The sequence below is a fragment of the Cetorhinus maximus genome, chromosome 14, assembly GCF_964194155.1.
Source record: "Cetorhinus maximus chromosome 14, sCetMax3.hap1.1, whole genome shotgun sequence".
NCBI lineage: Eukaryota > Metazoa > Chordata > Chondrichthyes > Lamniformes > Cetorhinidae > Cetorhinus > Cetorhinus maximus.
Genome location: NC_135892.1, coordinates 108,863,536 through 108,879,285, shown reverse-complemented (window position 1 = coordinate 108,879,285; position 15,750 = coordinate 108,863,536). Strand labels below are relative to the sequence as shown.

The 15,750-nt window shown below is 41.7% G+C and overlaps 1 protein-coding gene across 2 annotated transcripts in view; it reads right to left on the bottom strand.

Moving 5' to 3' along the window:
• The window catches only part of ccdc28a (coiled-coil domain containing 28A), a 30,535-nt gene that overhangs the window by 5,528 nt on the left and 9,257 nt on the right, over positions 1-15,750 (bottom strand). The gene's annotated exons all lie outside the window — the stretch shown is intronic.

Genomic DNA, 15,750 nt, shown 5'->3' with positions numbered 1-15,750 from the left:
AATCGTCTAATCTTTGGTTATCAACCCTTCTCCCACTGGAAGCAGTTTCTCCTTATTCACTCTATCGAACACCTCTATGAAATCTCCTCTTAATCTTCTTTGCTCGAAGGAGAACAACCCAAGATTCTCCAGTCTCTCCAAATAAATGAAGTCCCTCATCCCTGGTACCATTCTAGTAAATCTTTTCTGCATTCTCTCCAAGGCCTTGACATCCTCCCTACATAACGGTGCTCAGAATTGAACACAATACTCTAAATGAGCCAAACTTCCTTGCTTTTCTACCGTATGTTTCTATTAATAAAGCCAAGGATCCACATATGCTTTTTAACAGCTTTCTCAACTTGTCCTGCCACCTAAAGATTTGTGTATGTACACCCCGAGATCTTTCTGTTCCTGCACCCCCGTTTAAAATTGCACCATTTCGTTCATATTGCCTTTCATTTTTACTACTAACATTTATCCGTTCACACCCGTGTTAAACTTCACCTGCCATGAGTCTGCTCATTTCCTCAGTCTCCCTGCGTCCTCCTCGCTGTTTACTGTATTTCTGAGTTTTGTGTCACCTGTAACCTTTGACATTATGCCAAACGAAGTTCATTAACATTTATCAAAAAGAGCAGTGCTCCTAAAGTCAAACCCTGGGGACACCACTTTATACTTCCCCCCCAGCCTGAAAAACTATTCCATCATTACTGTCTGTTGTCTGTCCCCACGTCAATTGTGTATTCACACTGCCACCATTTCTGTAATCTTATGGGTTTTAACTTTGCTAGCAAGTCTATCATGTAGTATTTTGTCAAAAACCTTATGAAGTCCAGACGCACAAAATCAACGTCTCTACCGTAACAAACATTTTCCCTTAACAAATGGGTGCTGATTTTAATTTGTCCTGGATTACAATCTCTAAAAGCTCCCCACCATCAACGTTAGGCTGACTGGCCTATAGTTGCAGGGTTTATCCCCCTCCCTTTCTTAAACACTTGTGTCATTTTCAATCCTCTAGTCCACTGACACCAGTCTGACATCAAAGGAGGACTGGAAAATTGTGACCGGAGCCTCTACAATTCTTTACTTCCTTCAGTAACCTAGGATGCATTCCATCTAGACAAGGTGACTTATCTATTTTGAGAACTGCTAATCTTTTAAGAAGCTCCTCTTTACCTATTTTGATCCTAACCAATATCACTACTGCCTCCTCCTTTACTGCTACATTGGCAGCATCCATTTCTCTAGTGAAGTGAGATGGAAAGCACTCATTTAGTACTTCTGCCTCAAAAAGAATATCCATCTCCTTTTGGGTCCCTAGTTGACCCAGCCCTTCCTTTGACTACTTTTCACTATTTCTAAGTTTATCAGCAGCGTTTAGATTTCCTTTTATGTCATCTGCTAAATGATTTGCATATTCTCTCTTTGCCCTTGTTATTCCCTTTTTTAGATCACCTCTGTACTTTCCGTATGGTTACGGTTCACACATCAAGTTAAACCTATTCCAACAATCTGCGTTATGCCAGTTACCTCATGCTTTGCACTGGAATTGGTTTTAACACTCTACACAGCTGACAACCACAGTGCAAACTTTTGTCTTAAGGAACCATATGGAAGGCTGCCCCATAGTTTTAAAACCCACTGCTAGAAATATGGGATAAACACAAACAGACACACACGCACACTTATAGACATACACACTTGCTATCTCTATTATCCCAAATGAGACAAAATTGTATGAACAGTGAACAAAGTACCCTGCATGATTTCTCCCCTTACCTAGCAAGTGACATAATGTAAATCGTAATGTCCCCTCTAAACTGAGATCAACTCATTTAAATATAGATCAAGGAATGAACTTGGGAGCTTCCTAGTTTGCATGTCACATTCCACACCACAGATATATTTACCCAGCGAGTTCCAGCATTGCAGTCCTTTGCATTAAAACAAATCAAGAATGCTGTAAAACTTGCCAAACACTAATGAATCCTGTAGGAACTTAAACACCAATAACCTTTATTGCTGGACTTCAGAAAGAGCAGTAATGGCTAGTTTATGCCACATTTACACATCGAGACTCAATGCACAATGCAAGCTCAGTGTTTGAATCCATTTCTGCTAGCTTCTGTAGAGTCACTCTGCTGAAGAAAAGATTGGGGCAGTGGAATAGCTACTTTTCCATGGTTCCACGTCCTTCTGCTACTTCTTGCATCACTTACCACCACTGGCCTGTGGTAACAAATCAAAAAGAAACTGTCGTAAAAGTGATCACTGGATTAGCAGATTAAACTGCAACCTGGTGCAGGATAGACACACGCCTGTGGGCAAGACAAGGGTTAACAAAACAGGAGGCAATAGCCAAGAAGGGAGAGGCAGGGATTCAGGCAACAGTCAAGTAGGAGTGGTAGGGATTCAAGTTAAGTACAATCGGCCCAATGCAGTCTCCAACACTAACTCTGAAGTGAATTGAGGTTTGGAAGGAGTGACACCACTTTCCCAGCAAATGCGTGAGAGCCATGAACCTTACAATTATTGCTGAATCCTTCCCTTATCTGAGCTGCTTAAACTCTGGGGTCATTCCCCTCCACCACTCCATCTTCAATTTTCTCTGTCATTTTCTGTCATAGTTACTTTCACATGTACAGGCTGACCCAAAACCTAGCCCAACTTCTGATCCTTGACGTTTGATCGTGGACAATGCGTGTCAATCAAACTATCAAAGCCAAGCCCAATCTAGTCCACACAAGCTTGTTTCCAAAATAATTCACTGTATAAGAGCCAAGAGCAGAGGACAAGACTGATTCACTCCCCTACACCTCTCCCTTCCCAGCAGAAGTGGATGAAACTTCAAGCTGATACAAAAAAAGGGGGCTTTTAGTGAGAGAAGGATAAACAAATAGATGCGGAAGCTGATCAGGAATGGTGGACATTCGGACAAATATAAGTGACCGCAACATCAATTCAGAAGTAGAAGGGGATTTTGAATTTGATTATGAGGGGAGATTGCATAAACTTATAGCCCCTGGAACATCAAAGGTTCAGGGGATTTGTTGCAAATTTAAGCTTTTTGAAGGAAATCAATAGGGTAGATAGATAAAAACATTTTCCACTGCTAGGGTATTCTAGGATGAGGAGACATATCCTTAAGATCAGAACCAGGTCATTCAGAACAGAAGTTAAGAAACAATTCTTCCAGCCAAGGGTGGTAGAAGAGTGGAACTCTCTCTCTCTCAACTAATAACTTTACATCTGCAATAAGATTTATGCCAGTGTAGTGTATTAAGAGATATTGAACCAAGTAGGATGCAAAGAGTTAGGATGCAGATCAGCCATGATCTCACTGAATGGCTGAAGAAGCTGAAGGTGCTGAATGATGCTGATGGGCAGATGCTGAGAGGATGATTCCCATAAGCTTGCAGGGCTAAAGCAGGGAATGGGACTGAGTGGATTGCATCGCAGAATGCTGGCATAGACTGTATGTGCCATAAAGACTCGATGACCCTCGTCGTGGGCGAATCTAGAACAAGGGGACACAGTTCCAAAACCAGGGGGCTCCCATTTAACGTGGAGATGATGAGAAACTTCTTCTCTCAGAGGGTTGTTAGTGTTTGGAATTCTCTCTCGCAGAAGAGGAGGAAGCTGGCTCATTGTATATACTCGAGGCTGAGTTAGACAGATTTTAGATTAACAAGGGAGTCGAGGGTTATGGGAGACAGACAGGAAAGTGGAGTAGAAGTCACATCAGATCAGCCATCATCTTATTGACTGGCGGAGCAGGCTCGAGGGCCTGATTGGCCTATTCCTGCTCCTAATTTTTATGTTTTTATAAATGGCCTGCTCCTGTTCCTATATTCCCCATTTGGCGTGAGGGCATTTTACGACTTAGCTGGGCTCTTTTTCAGAGAAATATTCAGTCCCTAATGGAAAAAAATAAGCTTGCAGGTTGCACCAGATTGTCTGTTAGGTTCAAAGTCAGCGCAGGGTGTTGTTTTATTTCTGAATCATAACTCCATCACCATTAACCTGCTTACAATTAGCGAGGTCAGTATATATCCCAATGTAAATATGAAGCTTTCTGTATGGCAGTTACCAAAAAGGGAAGTTCTCTGAGCCATTCACTCATTGGCTTGCTCGACTTCGTCCACATAGCTAACACCGTCCCAAAGAGTGATATTTCCAAAATGGAGCAACTATTGACTGCTGTGGCCTGTAATGTTGCCACATTGAAAACTGACCCTGGAGACAACTTATATCATGGACACGACTTGCCAAGGGCTAGGGTGTAGGGTTACGAAGATATAGGAATCGTTGCACTGGGCACTGTACAAAATCTTGAGCTGACAGCTGCATGGTTAAACTCTACATTACCTGCAGGGGCAGAGCCTAGTGCCTAAAATGAGGGACTGAAATAGCCTAGCTTCAGGTTACTAATAACACTTCAGCATCACAAACTCATAGTCCAGTTATTCCATCTACCCAGGCAGTCACCACAGGGACTGTCTCATTTCCACAATCATAAAAACACGGGAAATATTTTGATTTTTCCATCACTCTGTGTTTTATTACAGCAGGCTTCCAATTTACCTTGGTAAATCCTTCTGCACTCTGTGCAGTATGTGCTTTCTGCTTCTCTTAATCAACAGCAGCTCCAAGTCAGGCTGACAGTTGAGAATTTCTGGTACAGTTCATAAATAAACACCCATTTCATTAAACTATCAGGCCTTGTGATGTCACTCACTGGTGACTTGGCTTTTTTGTGACCCTTTGCCTTAGAAGTGTAAGGAAGGAACAAGCCAGGAGTTTTCTTCCCTACATAAAATTACTCCTCATCTTCCGATTAGGAACTTTACAGCCTTCTGGATTCAGCATTGATTTTAATAACTTCAACTCACAACCAGCGCTCCATTTTCTCAGGCAACAGGTGCTAGTAGTGGTTCTTCTGTTGCCATTCACAGCTCCTCTAGACCCTCCTTTGGTTTCTTTAACCTCCCCTTTTCCTTGTACCATCATCCCTTGTCATATAAATAGTCGCTTGGTATTATAGAACTTGAACTTTGCCAAACAGAGACATGTTGTCAAAGTTTTCCATCTTGCACTCATCAGAACAAACACAAGATTACCAAATTTCAAACAATCACAACAACTTATACTACAGGAGAAGAGGGTGCTGACTGATTGGCAAGTCGACTGGTTGGCAAGTCGACTGATTGGCTGAGGTGCTGCCCTGGAGAAAGCAATGGGAACCTATAGGCTCTGCAAGCACTCAGGTAATTCAAAAAAAGGCACAAGGCTTGAACCATAGAACCATAGAACACTACAGCACAGAAAACAGGCCATTCTGCCCTTTTAGTCTGTGCCGAAATATTATTCCGCTAGTCCCATTGACCTGCATCTAGTCCATTACCCTCCAGACCTCTCCCATCCATGTATCTATCTAATTTATTCTTAAAACTTAAGAGTGAGCCCGCATTTACCACATCAGATGGTAGCTCGTTCCACACTCTCACCACTCTCTGAGTGAAGAAGTTCCCCCTAAATCTTTCCCCTTTCACCCTAAAGCCATGTCCTCTCGTGTTTATTTCTCCTAATCTAAGTGGAAAGAGCCTACTCGCATTTACTCTGTCCATACCCCTCACAATTTTGTAAACTTCTATCAATCTCCCCTCATTCTTCTACGCTCCACGGAATAAAGTCCTAACCTGTTTAATCTTTCCCTGTAACTCAACTCCTTAAGACCCGGCAACATCCTAGTAAATCTTCTCTGCACTCTCAATCTTACTGATATCCTTCCTGTAGTTAGGTGACCAGAACTGCACACAATACTCCAAAGTTGGCCTCACCAATGTCTTATATAACCTCACCATAACATCCCAACTCCTATACTCAATACTTTGATTTATGAAGGCCAGTATGCCAAAAGCTTTCTTTAAAACCTTGTCTACCTGTGACGCCACTTTCAGGGAATTATGTATCTGAACTCCCAGATCCCTTTGTTCCTCTGCACTCCTCAGTGCCCTACCATTTACTGTGTATGTCCTACCTTGGTTTGACCTTCCAAAATGTAACACCTCACACTTTTCCGCATTAAATTCCATCTGCCATTTTCTGGCCCATTTTTCCAGTTGGTCCAGAACGCTCTGCAAGCTTTGAAAGCCTTCCTCGCTGTCCACAACGCCTCCAATCTTAGTGTCATCAGCAAACTTGCTGATCCAATTCACCATATTATCATCCAAATCATTGATATAGACAACAAACAACAATGGTCCCAGTACAGATCCCTGAGGCACACCACTAGTCACAGACCTCCAGTCTGAGAAGCAATCATCAACTACCACTCTCTGTCTTCTCCCACACAGCCAATTTCAAATCCAGTTTACAACCTCTCCATGGATACCAAGTGTCTGAACCTTCTGAACTAACCTCCCACGTGGGACCTTGTCAAAAGCCTTACTAAAGTCCATGTAGACAACTTCCACAGCCTTTCCTTCATCTACTTTCTTGGTAACCTCCTCGAAAAACTCTACAAGGTTCGTTAAACACGACCTACCACGCACAAAGCCACGCTGACTATCCTTAATCAGCCCTTGGCTGTCCAAATAATTATATATCCGATCTCTCAGAACACCTTGCAATAATTTGCCTACAGGCTCACTGGTCTGTAATTACCTGGTTTACTTTTGGAGCCTTTTTTAAACAACGGAACAACATGAGCTACCCTCCAATCCTCCGGCACCTCACCCGTGGCTAAGGACATTTTAAATATTTCTGCTAGGGCCCTTGCAATTTCTACACTAGTCTCCCTCAAGGTCCGAGGGAATATCATGTCAGGCCCGGGGGATTTATCTGCCTTTATTCGCTGTAAGGCAGCAAGCACCTCCTCCTCTTTAATCTCTATATGTTCCATGAAACTACTGCTTGATTCCCTTCCTTCCTTATACACTATGCCAGTTTCCTGAGTAAATACTGATGCAAAAAAACTGTTTAAGATCTCCCCCATCTTGTGAGGCTCCACACATAGACAGCCACTCTGATTTTCAAGGGGACCAATTGTGTCCCTTACTATCCTTTTACTCTTAATATACTTGTAGAAACCCTTCGGGTTTACCTTCACATTATCTGCCAAAGCAACCTCATGTCTTCTTTTTGCCTTCCTGATTTCTTTTAGTATTTTCTTACATTTTCTATACTCTACAAGTACCTCATTTGCTTCTTGTTGCCTATACCTGCTATTTACCTCCCTCTTCTTCTTAACCAGATCGCCAATATCCCTTGAAAACCAAGGTTCCCTATGCCTGTTAACTTTGCCTTTAATCCTGACAGGAACATGCAAACTCTGCACTCTCAAAATTTCGCCTTTGAATGCCTTCCACTTACTGAACACATCCTTGCCAGAAAACAACGTTTGCCAATCCACTCTTCCTAGATCCTTTCTCATTTCCACAAAATTGGCCTTTCTCCAATTTAGAATCTCAACTCGAGGATCAGACCTATCCTTATCCATAATTAGCTTAAAACTAATGACATTGTGGTCACTGGACCCAAAATGTTCGCCTACACATACTTCTGTCACCTGACCTGTCTGGTTCCCTAATAGGAGATCAAGTATTGCATCCTCTCTCATTGGTACCTCTATATATTGATTTAGAAAACTTCCCTGAACACATTTGACAAACTCCAAGCCATCCAGCCCTTTTACAGTATGGGAGTCCCAGTCAATATGTGGAAAGTTAAAATCTCCTACTATCACAACTTTGAACATATTCTCCATGGCAACGTCTCAGCCAGAGTCGACTTGCCAATCAGCACCCTTTTCTCCTGCAGTATAAATAGTTGTGATCATTTGAAATTTGGCATTCTTGCATTTGTCCTGATGAGCGCAAGATGAAAAGCTTTGGCAAGATGTCTTTCTTTTCAGCAGTATTTTGCCATTTAATCACTCCTGTTTACCATCCTATCACAGATCTTCCCTTTTGTTCTTTCTTCCCCATCAACACTCCACACCACCACCCCCCAACTTTTCTCTGCCTCTTCACTTGCTTTAAAGTGTTAAATCATCAACTTCTTCCAGTTCTGACGAAAGCTCACTGACCTCAAACATTACCTCCGTTTCCTTTTCCAACAGCCAGACCTGCTGAGAGTTTCCAGCATTTTGTGTTTTTATTTCAGAATTCCAGTACTCCGCAGTATTTTGTTTTTGGTAAGGTTACACCCCTGCCTATTACAATAGATTTATGATCCCATTAATAATGCTCTGAAGCACCATACTGTATAAACGAAGACTTTTATAGCCCATCACAACACCCTAAATCAGTCATCTAACTATGTTGTACAGTTACACAATCTCAGCCGCCATTTGCACAAATGGCCAATTTTCATCAAGAGGTTGTTGGGGGAATTGGGGGTGGGGAGGACAGATAGAAAGCAGGAAGGAAATCACAGCTCGGTCTGATCCTCTCTTCACTTAATGCTCACCGCCACGCAACTATCAGCTCATATTAATGAAAAGCAGGGGCACCATTTGATCTCCACCCCCCCCTCACCCATCCAGGTCTCCCAATTCTGTGCCTAGGGAAATTGAGGCCAATTGTACTGCCCCTATCATCATGTGGGGTGAAGCTTGTTAACTTAGAGGACAGGGGGGAAAATCAGGAACACCAAATCCTGGATCAGCTAAATCAGCATAAGGCAGTTAGGGAAGTCTGGAAATGGGTCTGTTCTGGTCAGTACCAAGCCAGGCATTGCACTTACCCACTGAGCCTTCAGGCAAATTCCAGAGATCTAGTTAAAGAGTGAGGCAGAACCCAGATGAATATCCCTTCTTCCGGCAAAAACCACTGACATTCCCAGGATTTTTGGTGTTTATTTTTGATTATTTGAAAATTCATCGTGGACACTTTGCAGTTGCACCAGCTTTGCTGGTTTATTTTTCTTTCTGAAAAAAGCAAAACTGAGGTGAAAACTGGTCTTAGCCTCACACTCTTAGGAGCTGAAGAGCAGGGAGTACACGGAGCAGGCAGAAAATGGATTCAGGTACACGAGAAGGGCCACGGGTTAGGGAGCAAGACTGGAAATAACACAAGAGGACTCGGTACAGCAATAAATAGAGGGCTGGGAGCAAATTTTAAAACAATTCACGAGGATTTAGGGAACGGGCTGAGGGTGGAAGAACTTAATGCAAATGGCTAAACAAAACATGCAACCTTTTTCTTGGGAAGGGTGGAAAGGAGCATTAATAAGCTTAACTAGGGAACTAGAAAACCTAATCTAATATTAATGGTAATAATAAATAACAAACATAGCTTAAATGAGGTGTTTCCAAACTCAGCAAGTTGTTCTCAGGAAGCCAAGGTCTGGAACAGCAGCTGTTAAGAGTTCTAGCACACTGACTCTCATTTGGCCACTGAGGCAAGATGCCCCCGCAACAGGCGACAGTGTTTAACAGACAGATTTAGAAAGTGAGATGCGTGGGTGTCGAGCGAAGATAGGACTGGACCCAGCTTGGAAGTAATACTGTTAAATAGCTGACTGGCAATCACCATTCAGGCTTGTACAGTCAAGGCACCAGCAAGAGTCAGAATAAAGCAAGAATGTTATAGAAGAAATGAAACAAAGCTTCTCACTTTTAACTGATGCTTGAAAAGACTTTCACTGTGTTCAATCTGCCCATCTGCCTGTAGTAATAGATCACAACACAAATCGACTTGTGGGTTTTTTAAAAAATGGACAATTGTGAGATTAACATAGACCACTTAGGTTTGTCCGAGCAAAAGGGTTAAACATTGCACACAGATCTAAAATGACTCCTGAAAAGAGAACAGTAAGCTACAATACTGATATCCTACCACAAGAGGGAGATGGACTCATTAGCACCTCCTGCCCGGCTGAACTGCTGTCAGCTGTGGCTCAGTTCATAGCACCCTCGCCTTTGAATCAGAGGGTTGTGGGTTCATGTCCCACTCCCGGAAACCAAGAACTGTGATTGTACTTGAAAGAGTTGCAATCTGTGACTGTTGATAACTCGAAAGAGTTTCCAGCACCTGAATTTCAATTTAAATGGACAGTATTGTTGATTCTGGCATTTTGATTGCACTATATAGGATTTATAACTCTAATTGGAAAGTTCCTCCTCCACACACAATGAAGACAAGCAGATCCTTAAACCAAATTACTAATAGCATTTTTATTTTCAGAAATTATTATCGTCAGAACATTCAAAATATTTGAAATGCACCATTTGCACTTTTACTGCTGAATGCCTCTTACAGTTCCAGTGCTCAGTGGAATTCATGGGTTGAATCTCACTCATGCTCCTCTATTAATCCATTCCACCCAAATAATCATCCAGTTTGTTTATTTAAGAACAACATAATTTGTGATCACAGATTGCAAACATGGATTCAGTATTTACATAGAATGGAACAGCACAAAAGGCAGCCATTTGGTCCACTGTTCACATGCTGACTCTTTGAAAGAGCTATTCAATTAGTCCCACTCTTCCTGCTCTTTCCCCGTAATGTTGTAAATGTTTTCCATTAAAGTATTTATCCAATTCCCTTTTGAAAATCACTGTTGAATCTGCTTCCACTGCCCTTTCAGACAATGGATTTCAGATCATCATAACTAGCTGTGTAAAAAAAACTCAACTCCTCTCTAGTTCTTTTGCCAGTTCCCCTAAATCAATGTCCTCCGGTTACCGACCCTTCCATTACTGAAAACAGTTACTCATTATTTGTCACAAATAAGGAATTGAATAAGGTTTTTAAATAGTTAAATAAATTCTAGTTGACAGAGTATTTTTTAAATAGATTAAGTGACTTCAGCATCTGTCGCTGTAACAATTTACATTTATGTAAAGCTTTTGATACAGGGAAACATCCAAGGCACTTCACAGAGGCCCATTCAGAGAAAAGGGATGCCGTGTTATGAAGGAGAGGTGACCATGAACTAGGTCAAAGAGATGAATTTTAAGGAAGGTCTTGCATGAAGAGAGAGAGATGAAGGGTGAAGGATAAAACTCCAGAGTGTGGCAGCCAATCGCACAACCCAGATAGACAAGAAGCCAGGGTCCGAGGAATAGACCGCTCTGGGGGATGGGGAGGATAGGACTGGAGTAGGTTAGAGAGGTAGGGAAGGCTGAAGCCATGATGGGATTTAAATATGAGGAACATCAGGCACAATTTATGATGCCCTCCAAATTCAAAGAGCCTACTGACATCTATTATCTTGGTTAAGAGGCCAAGGAGTGGAGGTAAAATGCTCTCAAGCCTATCAATGTACAGCACATTGGAACACATGCTCAGGAAACAGATTTGCCTATGGAGCAAAGGCGAATACATGGAGTTAAGATACAGATAAGCCATGATCAATGAGGGGAGACAGTAGCTTAGTGGTAATGTCACTGGACCAGTCAGTAATCCAGACACCCAGGCTAATGCTCTGGAGATGTGGGTTCAAATCCCACCATGGCAGCCAGTGGAATTTAAATTCAATTAATAAATCTGGTCCTAAAAAGCTAGACCGTGACAGCTATTATTGTTTATTTTGAAAACTCATCAGTGGGGAAGGGAATCTGCCACCCAGATGCTTCCAGATCCACAGCAATGTGGCTGACGCTTAACTGTCCTCTGCAAAGTCACTCATTTCAAAGGCAATTAGGGATGGGCAACAAATGCTGGCCTTGCCAGTGACACCCACATCCCATGGAAGAATAAAGAAAAAAATTTAACTGAATGGCAGAACATACTCAAGTGGCTGAATGGTCTACTCGTATTCCCATGTTCTCTCAATATTTTCCTCTCTTATCACCACCAAAAAAAAAACCCAAGACCTCCAAACGTTGGAATTCACAGGACAAATCTATGCCCCAACACTGTTCCATGGTATTGATAAACCTATAAAAGGTGCATTTCTCAATGCAAAGTGCACGGATGTTGTATGGAACAGGAATGAGGCATCCTAACACCTTCAGTTGCTGAAGGTCGGGCTCAATGCATTGATGCCAATGTTAGAAAATCCATATAAGATCATACAAAGTAAGAACTGGTATATGCCATTCAGCCAATTGAGCCTGCACCACCATTCAATAAGATCATGGCTGATCTGATTGTGGCCTTAACTCTACTTTCCTGCCTGCCCCCCATAAACCTTCGACAAGAGACTCGATCAAAAATCTGTCTAACTCAGCCTTGAATATACTCAATGACCCAGCCTCCACTGCTCCCTGGGGGAGCGAATTCTAAAGATTAACGACACTCAGAAGAAATTCCCTCTCATCTCTGTCTCAAATGGGAGATCCCTTATTTTTTTTTTCAAACTGCGGCCCCTAGTTCTAGATTGCCCATGATGGGAAAAATCCTCTCAGCATATGATGCAAACTAGTTCATCAGTAGCAATGTTATACAGCTCAAAATACTGTGGCCGGACACAGAACTGTCCTAAAGGACAAAGTCTATTATTGAACTGTACCACGGCATTACAAGTAGAGATAGGACAAAAGCTCCACACCCACAATTAGGCTTTATTCAAATCCTGATGACAACCCAAAACTGCATCTGATGTCATTGAGCTACTGTTCTTCTTTTAAAAGAAAATGAGCCCAGTCTGCATTTCCCCAGCTTTACATTGGAATATCTCCAAGTCCATGCTGTTTGGCTACATTTTTTTGTCGTAAGCACAAAGTGTGTAGTTCAGTCAGGTCCATCAGCTTCTGGGGCTAACGCACATGTTGTACAGGCTGTGAGTATTTAGAAAGAACAAGTACATTGAAAAGAGCAACAGCAATAGATTTTTCCAATGCTGTAAACTGAACAGTTTCAGTTACTAAAAGCTTATTGAGATCAGCCTACAGGAGATCAGATGGCGCAGCGAGCAAGAAATTTGTATTCTTTCAAGATGGGATTTGGCTTATCATCAAGTCAGATTGATATCATGCAAGTCTTTCCTCTCCTTTGTTCAGTCTTATAATTAGCTTGGAGCTTTCTCAATTCGATTCCTCCCTTGCACAAAACTGCCTGTGACTGAGCGGAAATTAGCAATCTCACTCACACCTTATTCCTTTACACTCTGGTGCTCTTTTATGTGCCCTGCCCAATGTTTGCATAACTCTTGTGCAGGGAGATCACCAGACTCGAAGCAATGCTCAAATGTGGCCAGACCAGTGCATTGTACAGCCTCAGCAAAACCTGTATGGCACTGTTATGATTGTATGTCCTAGAGCAGGCATTCCCTTTGAAAGAAGTTAATGGCACAGGGTTTTATAAAATGCTTCCAACACTGATGCACTAAGGGGAGTTCTTCTGAAATGTTGGTAGAGTAAAGGGCACTTTGACTCTGTTCTACCTCATCTGAGAGTTCTTGATGTTCAAAAGTTTGGGGTGGGGGGGGGGTGCTCCTCATTCACCTCGATGAGTGACAATATATATCAAATTAAAATATAAAGACAGATCAAAATATTATTTTTGGCAGGATATGCTGCTAGAAAACTTTACAATGTGTAAATGAAATGAACTAATAGGATTAAAATACAACTGGTTTATTAATATCCTTTAGGGAAAAAAATCTGCCAACCTTACTCAGCCTGACCTATCTGCGATTCCAGTCCCATGCCAACATGGTTCACTTTGAACCATGATGGCAATAATTATGGGTGACTTTAATCTACATATAAAACTGCAAAAATCAGGTTGCTAGCCTGGATGAGGGGTTCATACAATGCTTTTGAGATAGTTTCTTAAAGCAGCACGTTCTGGAACCAACCAGAGAGCAGGTTATATTAGACTTGGCATTATGTAACGTGACAGGATTAACTAATGACCTCAGGGTAAAGGCACCCCCAGGTAGCAGTGACCACAATATGATTGAATTTTACATCCAGTATGAAAAGGAGAAGAGTGGGTCTAAGACTAGTATTTTAAACTTAAATAAGGGCAACTGTGCGGGCATGAAAGCTGGGCTAGTTGAAGTTAACTGGGATACTAGGCTACGGGATAGATCAAAAGCGAAGCAGTGGCAGACATTTAAGGGGATTTTTCAGAATAAATATATTCCTACTATAAAGAAAAATTCTAAAGGGAGGACCCACCATCCGTGGTTAACTAAAGAAGTTAAGGAAAGCATCAAACTTAAAGAAAAGACATATAAATGCACAATGATGAGTGGCAGGTCAGATGATTGGTCAGAATATAAAGAACGGCAAAGAATGATTAAAAGGTCAATCAGGAGAAAGAAATTAGAGAATATGGGGAAGTTAGCCAGAAATGTAAAAACGGATAGCAAGAGTTTCTACAGGTATTTAAAAGAAAAGAGTAGTAAAGTGAGTGTTGGTCCTCTGGAGTGTGAGAATGAGGAGTTAATAGTAGATAATTAGGAAATGGTGGATGAAATGAACAAATATTTTGCTTCTGTCTTCATTATAGAGGATATAAAAATAATAGCTGTAAATCAGTGGAGGGAAGAGAGGAACTTGGTGAAATTACAATCACTAGCGAAGCGGTACTAAGCAAGCTGACGGAGCTGCAGGCTGACAAGTCTCCGTGTCCTGGTGGACATCATCCCATCTTAAAGGAGGTGGCTAATGAGGTAGTAGATGACTTGGTGTTCATTTTCCAAAATTCCCTAGATTCTAGAAAGGTTTCATCAGACTGGAAAGTAGCAAATATAACCCCGGTATTCAAGAAGGGAGGGAGGCAGAAAACAAGAAACTATAAGCCAGTTAGCTTGACGTCTGACGTGGTGAAGGTGTCAGAGTGGATTATTAAAGATTTTACAGCAGGCACTTAGAAAAATGTAAGGTAATCAGGAAGAGTCAGCATGGCTTTGTGAAAGGGAAATCACATTTAACCAATTTATCAACTTTTTACAATTTACATCAATGACTTAGATGAGGGGAGTGAAGGCATGGTAGCTAAATTTGCAGACGACTCAAAGATAGGTAGGAAAGTACATTGTGAAGAAGACATAAGAAGTTTGCCGAGAAAGACAGTTAATGTTGCGAGTCCGTATGACTCTTCTTCAGAACCTTTCCAGAATCTAGGGAATTTTGGAAAATTAACACCAAGCCATCTACTACCTCATTAGCCACCTTTTTTAAGACCCTAGGATGAAGTCCATCAGGACCCGGAGACTTGCCAGCCTGCAGCTCCATACGGGCTCGCAACGTTAGCTCTGTCTTTCTCTCCACAGATGCTGCCAGACCTGCTGAGTTTTTTCCAGCAATATTTGTTTTTGTTTCAGATTTCCAGCATCTGCAGTATTTTATTTTTATATAAGAAGTTTGCAGATGGATATAGGTAAGTTGAGTGAATGGACAAAAATCTGGCAGATGGAGTATAACGTGGGAAAATGTGAAGTTGTTCACTTTGTCAGGAAGAATAAAAAAAGCAGAGTATTACTTAAATGGAGAATGATTGCAGAATTGCGAGGAGCAGAGGGATCTAGGCGCTCTCGTGCATGAGTCACAAAAAGTTAGCACGCAGGTACAGCATGTAGTCAAGGTAGTTAATGGAATGCTATCCTTTATTATGAGAGGAATTTAACGTAAAAGTAAAGATGGTATGCTTCAGTTATACAGGACATTGGTGAGACTGCATGTCAAATACTGTGTGCAGTTTTGGTCTCATTATTTAAGGAAGGATGTAAATGCATTGGAGATGGTTCAGAGGAGGTTTACGAGATTGTCTTATGAGGATGTGTTGGACAGGCTGGGCTTGTTTCCACTAGAATGTAGAAGAATGAGGGGTGACTTGATTGAAGCATCTAAGATCCTGA